The sequence below is a fragment of the Canis lupus genome, chromosome 10 (assembly GCF_003254725.2).
Source record: "Canis lupus dingo isolate Sandy chromosome 10, ASM325472v2, whole genome shotgun sequence".
NCBI classification, from domain to species: Eukaryota; Metazoa; Chordata; class Mammalia; order Carnivora; family Canidae; genus Canis; species Canis lupus.
Window position 1 is genome coordinate 64415141 of NC_064252.1, and position 10739 is coordinate 64425879.

A 10739-nucleotide genomic window follows, 5' to 3' on the forward strand; every position below is an offset into this window, starting at 1 on the left:
AAAGGCAGGTGCCAAACCGCTGCGCCACCCAGGGATCCCCAAAATGTAATAACTTTTAAATAAATATTTTTAAATGTTCATAATTTAAATTTCTAATATGGTAATGTTGGTACATATAGCCAATATAAACAAAAGTTCTGTAAGATCCTGAATGATCTTTTTAAGATTTTATTTATTTATTTATTTATTTATTTATTTATTTGAGAGAGAGAGAGTGTGTGTGCACGCACCTGTATGCATGTGCACAAGTGAGGGCAGAGACAGATGGGGAGGGAGAGGGAAAGAATCCCAAGCAGACTCCACATTGAGTATACAGCCTGTTTCAGGGCTCGATCTCCTAACCCAGAGATCATGACCTGAGCTGAAACCAAGAGTCAGACAGTTAACCGACTGAGCCACCCAGGTGCCCTATGGTCCTCAACAATTTTTAAAAGTGTAAAGGATCCTGCAAATCACCGAACTAAAAATTGATTTATCACTGGGGTGTTGATCAAGGAAAAAATAAAAAATAAGGCATGAATTCTAATATCAGAAATAAAAAGGAGATATAGACATTAAGAAGTAGTAAGATATTATAAAAATCTTTATGCAAATTCATTTGAAATTTTAATGAATTGACAAATTCTTAGAAAAATCAACTAAAACTAACAAAAGGAAGTAAAAATATAAAAAATTCCATATCAACTTAAACATTTAACCTCTAATTAAAAACTCTTCTCACAGGCAGCTCTGGAGGCTCAGCGGTTTAGCACTGCCTTCAGCCCAGGGCCTGATCCTGGATCAAGTCCCACATGAGGCTCCCTGCATGGAGTTGGCTTCTCCCTCTGCCTGTGTCTCTGCCTCTCTCTCTCTCTCTCTGTGTCTCTCATGAATAAATAAATAAAATCTTTAAAAAGAAATAAAATAAAACTCTTCTCTGATATACTCAAAACTTCTAGATCCAGATGACTTTGCCAGTGAATTTTACCAAATAACTAAAGAAGAAATAATACCAATCTTAATGAACTCTTCGAGAGAATAGATTAAAAGGGGAAATGTGCCAACTTACTTAATGAGACCAACATAACCTGTTACCAAAACCTCAAAGGGACAATACAAGAAAGAAACATCACAGGCGAATCTCTTTCATGACAGATGCAAAAGTCCTCAATCAAATATTAGCAGATTTAATCTGGTCATAGATAATAGGGTAATATATCACCAAAAGCTAAGTTTATTCCAGGGGTGCAATGTTGGCCTAATATTTGAAAATCAATCAATATAATTCATAACAGAATTAAGATAGAATTAAGGATATCACTTAAATGCTCAATTTGATGATACAGAAAAAGCATTGCCATTAAAAAAATCCAACAATTATTCATGATACAAAAATAAAGCCTCTTAACAAATTAGGTATACAAAGGAACTTCATTAATCTGACAAAAAATAGTTACAAAGTACCTATAGAAAACATCACACTTAATTTGAGATCTTGAAAGCTTTTCTCCTGAGATTAGGAAAGAGGCAAAGATGCCCACCATCACCACTGTTATTCACTATTTTCCCAAAAAGCTTCACCAGTACAATGTCAAGAAAAATATATGATAGGTATAAGTATTGGGATGAGAGAAAAATGATAAAACTATCATTATTCACAGGCAATAACAACTGTATACACAGAGATCCAACAGAATTTTCAAAGAAATCATTAGCATTGTATTCATGTAATTTCACTCTTGTATATATATCCAATAAAAAGTGTAAATATGTGTAAAAGATACAAATGTTTATAGCAGTATTATTTACAAGTCAGAAACTGGAAACAACCCAAAATGCCCATCAACAGTACAATGGAAAAATAAGTTGAGATATATTAATACAATGGATACTATCCAGCAACAGAGAAACAGACCAATGATAGATGCCAACAACATGGCCAATCTCAAAAGCATTGTGTTGAATGAAAGAAGTTAGACATAAGAAGTGTGTATTGTGTGATAATGTCTATATGACACTCAGAAACAGGTGAAACGAATTTATTGTGTTAGAAGTCAGAAGAATAATTATAATTCAGAAATCAGAAAACGTGACTATGGTATGGGGGGGATTTCTGAGGCGTAAGTAGTGCTTTACTTTATTTCTTGATCCAAGTGGAAATGACTTAGATATGTTTACTGCATAAAAATTCATCAAGCTGAATACCTATGAATGTTGTACTTTTTTGAATATATATTATATTATGTATATGTATTATGTTTCAGCAAAATAATTAATAAAGATGTTTGTACAAGACATTGAAGAAGAGATATTTTTTTACCTGTTAATGCAAATGAATGAGTGTGAATAAGAAAGCTTTGAAAAATTCCAAGGCCAACGCAAAAATATTTTTGAGATAAATCAAACTGTACCAAAGGAGGAATCATAATAAATTATATAATTTAGCTCAATGTTTTTTTTTTTTTTTTAATTTTTATTTATTTATGATAGTCACACACAGAGAGAGAGAGAGGCAGAGACACAGGCAGAGGGAGAAGCAGGCTCCATGCACCGGGAGCCCGACGTGGGATTCGATCCTGGGTCTCCAGGATCGCGCCCTGGGCCAAAGGCAGGCGCCAAACCGCTGTACCACCCAGGGATCCCAATTTAGCTCAATGTTATTATGGAAGAAAAAATACTTATTTTGTTTTAGCATTGGAAATTTAGATAAAAGTATGAGCATATTTAGAAGATAATAGTATAGAGAATTATAAATGTAATGAGTCACTATTTATTCTAGGAACTATATAAAACATCACAGTAGAAGCCTGGGAAAAGTTGAACCTCAAATTAAGAAGACCTCCCACTCTAATAAAAGTATGCTATGGCTAAATATAAAATAAACTAGACATAATTTTAGAAGAGATCAGTGAAGTCCAGGAGATGGTAGGTCAGAAGTTACATAGAGCAAAAAATATTATAAAAATAACTTTGAAGGGCCACAAAATTGAATAGAAAACATTTTTTATGACAATTTATAATAAAATTGTCCAAAATCAATCTGAGAATCAATGGAATCAGGCCATCATCAATGGAGCAAGTGTAAAATGAAGGAATAGCTACAGAAAGCATTTTTTTCTTTCATCTTTATTAAGAATATTTTAGAAAATGTCTTACTTCTGAACTCCACTATTCTCAGTATTTCAAACTCTTCTCTCCCCCCACTATCAAATCTCCTGAGGAAATCAGACTATTCCCATGATTTCTTTTCCCAAAATTTCGACCACCACCTAGCTGTTTGATATCTTCCAATCTTTATCTCCAGCCACCCCTATTCTGAGTTCCAGATCTTTAACATTCTACTGCCTCAGATAATTCACACACAGCCCCCAAATGTCAAAAGCCAAGTTTATGACCTTTTCAGGCAAATCTGATCTTCCTTTGTTCTAAATTGTAGTTAGTGGTACTATTCTCCTAGTTGGTCAGTCTGGAATAATCTTAGTCATCTTCACCTCCTTCTTCTCCCTTAACCCCCACCACAAACCATCCCTCCATCTGTTGTTTCTACCTCCGAAATCACTCCTGGATCCCCACCTCTCAGCTTCTCCTACAACTGTCTCAAAGCAGGTCCCTTTTTATTATTTCCATAGATTATTCCAGTAATTTCCTATCTCCCTAGGTTCTCTATTACAAAGTCTATTTTCCACACTGCTACTGATATCATCTTATATTTATATATATATACAATATATATATTTATAAATATATATATAATCTATCTAAATCTATCTAAAATACAAATCACATTAGCCCCATGCTTTAAAACCTCCAATGGTTTCTAGGCCCTGCTTATAAATCTCTTAATCTGACAGATGTAGATGGCTCTGTTAGGTAACAGCCTTTGCAAAGACATGCTAACCCCCACTCAACTATCTCCCTTAACGTACAGATACATACCTATGAGCAAGCAACATAGAGAATCAGGGAGCACAATCTTGGGGTCATCTTCTGAGCCCTGAAGCAATATTTATCAAAAACTTTTCTAAGAGAAACCATGAATTAGTGCTTGAAAGAAATAAAGGTCATTAATCCTTCCTTATAGTCCAGATAGTCTAAAGCATACTCTTGCACGGATTAAGATCATCAGAGAGCTAGATACCTATTCTTTGTTGAAATTGTCCCCTGAAAGTTAAGCTTCCCTGAATAGCACCTAATCGTAATGTGATCAGCCCATACCGAACTACTATGACAAATTGCCTCTTGAAACTTGCTGTTCTTGTCCAGGAAATTGTTTCTCCCTCTTTATAAGGTCCCATGGGAGAAATTCATGTCTATTCTGTGTATTAATATGCCTCTTAAACAATTGGTTTGTTTGATCTTAAACACACTGAATTGCTGGAAAAGTTAGAGGCATTGTATAGATCATTATAGCATGCATTTTCACTATCATCAGTGGCTCGAGTTTATGTCCCATCTTACTTTTTTTTCTTCTACCTACTTTCAAGGTATATTATCTTGGATCATGGTAAACGATCTTAAAGTCTTTCTGCAACAAGAGGGAAATAGAAGAAATAACTAAACAAATACATAAGCATTTAAATAAATAAATAAATAAATAAATAAATAAATAAACACATCCCACTACCTCTCTTGTTTTATGCAGTATTGTCATAGCTGCACACCAAAACTACCTTTGAAGTTTTATAAATATTTCATGCCTAAAGCTCCTTTCCAGACTTACTGAATGAGGATCTTGAGGGAAGAGGCCTAGGAATTAATATTTAAAAATAAACACAGAACCATATAGGTTGCTCAATAAAAGAAATAACTGATCAATTGGACTTCATCAAATTAAGAACTTTTGCAAAGATACTGATAAGAGAATGAAAAGATAGGTCACAGACAGAAAATATTTGCAGATCACACATCAGATAAGAGACTAGTATTAAGAATACATAAAGAACTCTCAGAACTTAAGAATATAAGTAACCCAACACAAATGTAATGTGAACATAAGATTTGAATAACCATTTCACCAAAGAGGATATACAGATAGTAAATAAGCACATAAAAAGATATTCAACACCGTAAGTCATTAGGGAAATGCTATTACAACTACAATGCAAGTTAAAAACCATATCTATTAGAATATTTAAGATTTAAAAACTGATCATACCAAGTATTAGTGAGGGTGTGGAACAACTAGAACTCTCATACACTACTGGTGGGAATATGTAAATGTTATAGACATTTTGGAAAACAGTTTGGCAATTTAATTTAAAAAATTAAACATCCATCTACTGTATTGAAAGCATATATCCATATAAAGAGTTATAGTTGAATGTACATAGCATTTTATTTGTAAAATCTCAAATTGGAAATAACCCAAATGTCAATCAACAGGTGAATGAATGAACAAATTATGTTAATCCATATTGGAATATCACTCTGCAATAAAAGAAATACACAACTGATACATACAACATAAGTGATTCTGAAAATAATCATGCTGAATGAAGGAAGCCAGACAAAAAAGAATGTGTATATAAATTATTCCATTTATATAAAACTTTAATGAACACAAACTAATCTATAGTAATAGAAAACAGGTCAGGGGAAGACTAGAAATGAGGGAATAAAAAAGAGGGAAAGGGAAGAATTGCTGAGGAAACTTCTGGGGTGATAGAGATGGTCATTTTCTTGACTGTGATGATGATTTCATGGATGTACACATTTGTCAGAATTTATCAAATTATACATTCTAAGTATGTGCAATTATACCTCAATAAAACTATTTTTAAAAACATACAGTAAATATAGTACATATATAGATACTATAAACTATACATATAGACAGATACTATATATATAGATAGATATTGAATCTATCTTTTGAGGGGTAGAAAGATTATTAAGATAGCTAACAGTAAAATTCATAAGCAGGTTCAGGACTGAGTGACAAAATACATTTACATAAATCAACAGGCTCAGGCAGGCATCTTCCCAATTATTTGAAAGACCTATAGAAACTGTGAAAATACTAGATCTGTTTTCCAAAGTGTGTAGCCCATTGTATAAATGTCTACTTTATGGTAGGATGAATTGTTATTGCATCCAACCATAAAACATTTATACTTTTGAAAACAAACAAACTTATGTTTTGGAGGAAAACTTAGGGAATAATAGGTGTCAGAATAGATGTTTATTTACATTCCCACAATGAAAGATAGGATTTAAGTGTGCTTACGTAATTATATTCTTTAAATAGGGAATGAGGCAAAATAAAATTTCTGAGAAATAAGGCATATGTTTGTCCTGGCATATTCTGATTTTGCAGGAGCCTCAGAGACAGTATGCTGCTGTTGCGGTAGACCTCTCACCTGAGGATAAACCATAATCAATCTTGTAAGTGTGTATTTCCTTGGGGCTTGATGTTGATTAAGTACCTTGTGAGGAATTAATGGTAAATGCTTTCCATTTTTGAGTGCAAAAATGGGAGGCAACCTCACCAAAGTCTTTCAAATCACTTTCTCAGATAGACAGAAAACACTGCTGGAAAAAAAAATGTTTTTAGCTTCAACTTCTAATCCATGTGTGAGTATGGGCCTTTAAAGCTTAATCCAGCTTCATGATAAACAAAATCTGTATGTCTGAATTATCCTTTCGTTAACTTTTTCCGAAATACTCCAAGAACTAGTTCTTAGAATCAAGATATTGTCCTACCTAGTCTTTGACATAGTTTCTTAAGTCGAGTTCTAGGTTTATAAAGATAAATAACACAGAGTAGCTGCCCTTGAGTTGTTCACACTCTTTCCCTCAACTACCTACAACAGCTGTGTTCTAGACGCCAAACAGTCTAGGAGTTTTGTATTCTTATTTCCAGCTCTGTGCCCATGCACTCAGCTTTTCAGCTATGCAGAGCTGTTTGCTTCTGTCTTGCAGAAGCCTCAAATGTGTCAGAGTGACTGGCAGTCAATGACCTTTCCGATAGGAGGCCTGGCCCAACACACTTCTGTTTAGTAAATGAATGCTGCATCTCTTTTTTTTAAATTTATTTTTATTTATTTATGATACATACAGAGAGAGAGAGAAAGGCAGAGACACAGGCAGAGGGAGAAGCAGGCTCCATGCACGGGAGCCCGACGTGGGATTCGATCCTGGGTCTCCAGGATCGCGCCCTGGGCCAAAGGCAGGCGCCAAACTGCTGCGCCACCCAGGGATCCCTGCATCTCTTATTTTACCCAGAGAGAAACGTCCAAATGCCATAAAAAAGCTAGAGGAAAGGGTTCTCTTGTGGGTCATGGGAAACTATGGATGCCAGAGTACAATCTGGAAAGAAGAGATAGAAGGATTATTCTGCCCTTTAACAGAAGGATACCCTGCTGGTGAGCCAGGCTGAACATTATTATCCTCAATTATAAAGAAGAAAATATTTTCCTGTTACACGTTTTTCCTTCCAAGCACAGAACTCCCAAGGATATACTTGGCCTAATCAGAAGTAGGGGCTGAAGTATAACAAATCAAAGGCAGCTTCAGGAGGAGAATCACAGTGGTTGAATCAGCCCACAAAGTCTAATTCAAGACACCTGCTGTTTCGTTTACCAATAACAGCCTTCTCAGGACAACACATCTTTCTTTGTTTCCTAGCACTGATGGATAATGTATGCACAGCTTGTAAAACAACATTTATTATGCTAACTAACTTCAGGAGGAATGCAAGTGATAAAGAAAATAAATAGCTAGGTAGGTGTAATGGAGCCTTTTTAGGCTCTAAAAAAAAAAAGAGCCAAATAAAACACAACAAAAACCAAACAACATGTGGGACCTGAAATCCAGGCCAAGTTGTCATCTTACATTCCTCTCTTCACAAAGAAAATCATTTCAAAAAGAGATAGGCGCGCTACACACAGTTGGAGTTGAGCCACCATTGAAAACTGGAGAATCAGGTCTGTTACAGAATTAATTTAAGAAAAGTGGATTGTTTGCTGTGAGCCATTCTGTTTAATCAGTGCTATTTCCCTCTGTATTATTATTTCAGAGCTACATCCCTGAGGAGCATCACACTATCCCTCTGTTTCTTTCCTGTAGCATTTCCATATTTAATCCCAATCTAAATGCCAAGACTTCAACTGGCCCTGAAGTGCCATGCAGATATTTGCTGAGCATAGGCATTCCATGATCAGCACATATTCAGCACCACACACACCTGTCCGTGCAGCAGACATCGCATATATCAAATATGTGTACCCAGAAATGTTGGGATGGGATAGATGTGGGGTGACTTGGGAGAAGAAAGAGAAGGAAGGGATAGGGAATTACACTGAAGTGCCTGTAATATGCCAGGCACTCTACAAGATACTTTGTGTACATTAGCCAAAGCTTAAAGCTTGCCTATCTCCTCTCCCTTCTTACCCAACCCAAGATTTTCCATTCAGTAAAGGATATGTTCCTACTGATGGCATCATGCCCCAGGTATAAACATGCCAATTTATCCCAGGCACACCCAAGGGGTGAAAGGTAGGGAGAAGGTAAGCCCAAGGTCCAAGGAGAGGGGACATTTAACTCTGCCTGGTAGCAGTAAAAACTTATTCTTTTATGTAATTCTTATTCTTTATGTCATTCACTGTTGAGAGGTCGTCCAGAGGCAGTTTGTCATTTCACTCATTCCTTTAGCAATATTGAGTGCTTGCTCTAGACACTGTAGAGTCTAGGAAAACAGACATAGTCTCTGTCTTCAAGAAACATAGCCTTCTTGGGAGACAGACAGACATGTCAACAACAGAAACAAAATGATCTGTGGGGTGAGTGTAGTAGTAGGAGCAGTTACAAGATAGAAGAGGGGAATAGAGGTGGGAGCAATCCCTCTGCTTGTGGGAACTAGGTAAGCTTCCTGGAGGCAGTGACATGTCCCTCGCGTGAGTCATTAGTTCATTATTACTGGAACCATAGTGGCAGTGAGTGAAATTGCCACTTGCCCACATCCTGTTGAGGTTACTTCGGGTAGGCCCCAGGATTCTGACTCTGACAAGTGCTCTCTGGCCACCACAGGAGAAGAAAAAACTCTTTCTCTACCTTCTCATGTTCGTTGGCTGTGGGTCTGCAATTTAAAGTGACAACAGACAGATTAATGGGAAGAAAAAGGAGTTTATTTATGTGTGCAATGCTCCTACAGATAGGAAAACACTGTGATGAGTAACTGAAGGGGGAGGATAAAATTTGGGGCTTATATACCATCTCAATATGTGAAGATGATGGGGAGAGAGACAGGTAGGGGAAAGCAAATGACCCTTTTTGAAAGACACATGAGTTCTCATGAGAAAATAAAACAAGAGATAAAGAGCTTGTGATAATGTTTGTCATTATAGGCATGAGTGGTCTTCCTAGCTTCTATAGGGCCATAAAACTTCATTGCAGAAAAGATGTGAGGTAGGTTTTATTCACATTCTTTCTGCTGAGGCTGGATCCACCCTGAAGAAGAATTTGTAGCAAGCTTTCTTTCCCAGAAATTGCTGTTTGTAGTCAGATAAGGGAAATTCTGAGGCTTTTTTTCTACACCTGTTGAATCTCATATGTCCTCAGCTTAAAAGAGTCTTTATACAAAAGTAGCCTATTTGAGGGCAGCATGCTTTGGTCCCTTTTACCACCTACCCCAAAGCAATAAATCCACAGGCACGAAGTCTGTGTGTGTGTGTGTGTGTGTGTGTGTACATGTAAAAAGAATCACTGGGAAATGCAGAGAGAATTGGATGGTTAGCCTGGAAAGCTCTTCCTTCACCTCTTCCTCATGTAAATTCATCCTTCAAACTATAGCCAAGTGTCGTTTTCCCTTACACAAAATCTGGCCTGACTTCCCTGACTAGGCCAAATCCTAGCACCAAATCCCCAGCACCATTTTACATTTGCAGTGCTGCTTTTATTTGCACAGCTTCTGTTTGTTGGATTAGCACCTAACTCCCTTCTTCTCTGTCTCCACGGGGGACATGACTATCTATGTCTTTTTCCTCAGCATTGTACACCCAGCATCTGACACTGAACTGGAGACAAAATGTATGGTCAATAAATATTTGTTGAGTGAATGAACAGAAGTGAGGAAGAATCAAAGCAGAGTGGGTTGTCACCTAAGTACCCAGGGATCAGCAAGAAGGTCCCAGAAAACACCTCTGAGGCAGCTAAAAGGGGCACTCAAAAGAAGACATAGAAATCCCAACGACAAACTTTGGCCCAAGACTTGTCTTAGATTGGCTGGCAGAGGGAATTTCTTCTGAAAATAATGAAATGTGCCTGCATTTGATAACAGAATCTGGGCATAAGAAAATATGGGTTCAAAAAAGTTCTGATCCTTTCTATAATAAGAGTCGTATAGATTAAAAAACGTAAGTGACAAGTAGATGAAAGATGACTCTTCAAAGATGATTTTTTTAAAATTCTGAACTTCTGAAAGAAAAAGAAAAAGAACAACTCCATTTAAAAAAAAAAAAATGAAGCTTCTAGAGGGAAGCCCTGGCAAAGATCTTGCTGCGATAAGAAAAGACAGTGAAGTAACGATTAACTCAAAATTTAGGCCCAATTACCCAAAACAAATGTTAGCAAACTGAAACATTTTAAGATTACTGCATTCTTACATACTGAAAATCATAGACCATATATGCAACTGTATTATAGTACTTACATTCAAATCTCAGTGTTGAAATTGTACAAGGAACCAATGTTGTATTCAGACACAGACTTTAAAATAGGCAAATTTCCATGAATCTTGATGTTTGGAGTGGATTTCTTAGTCT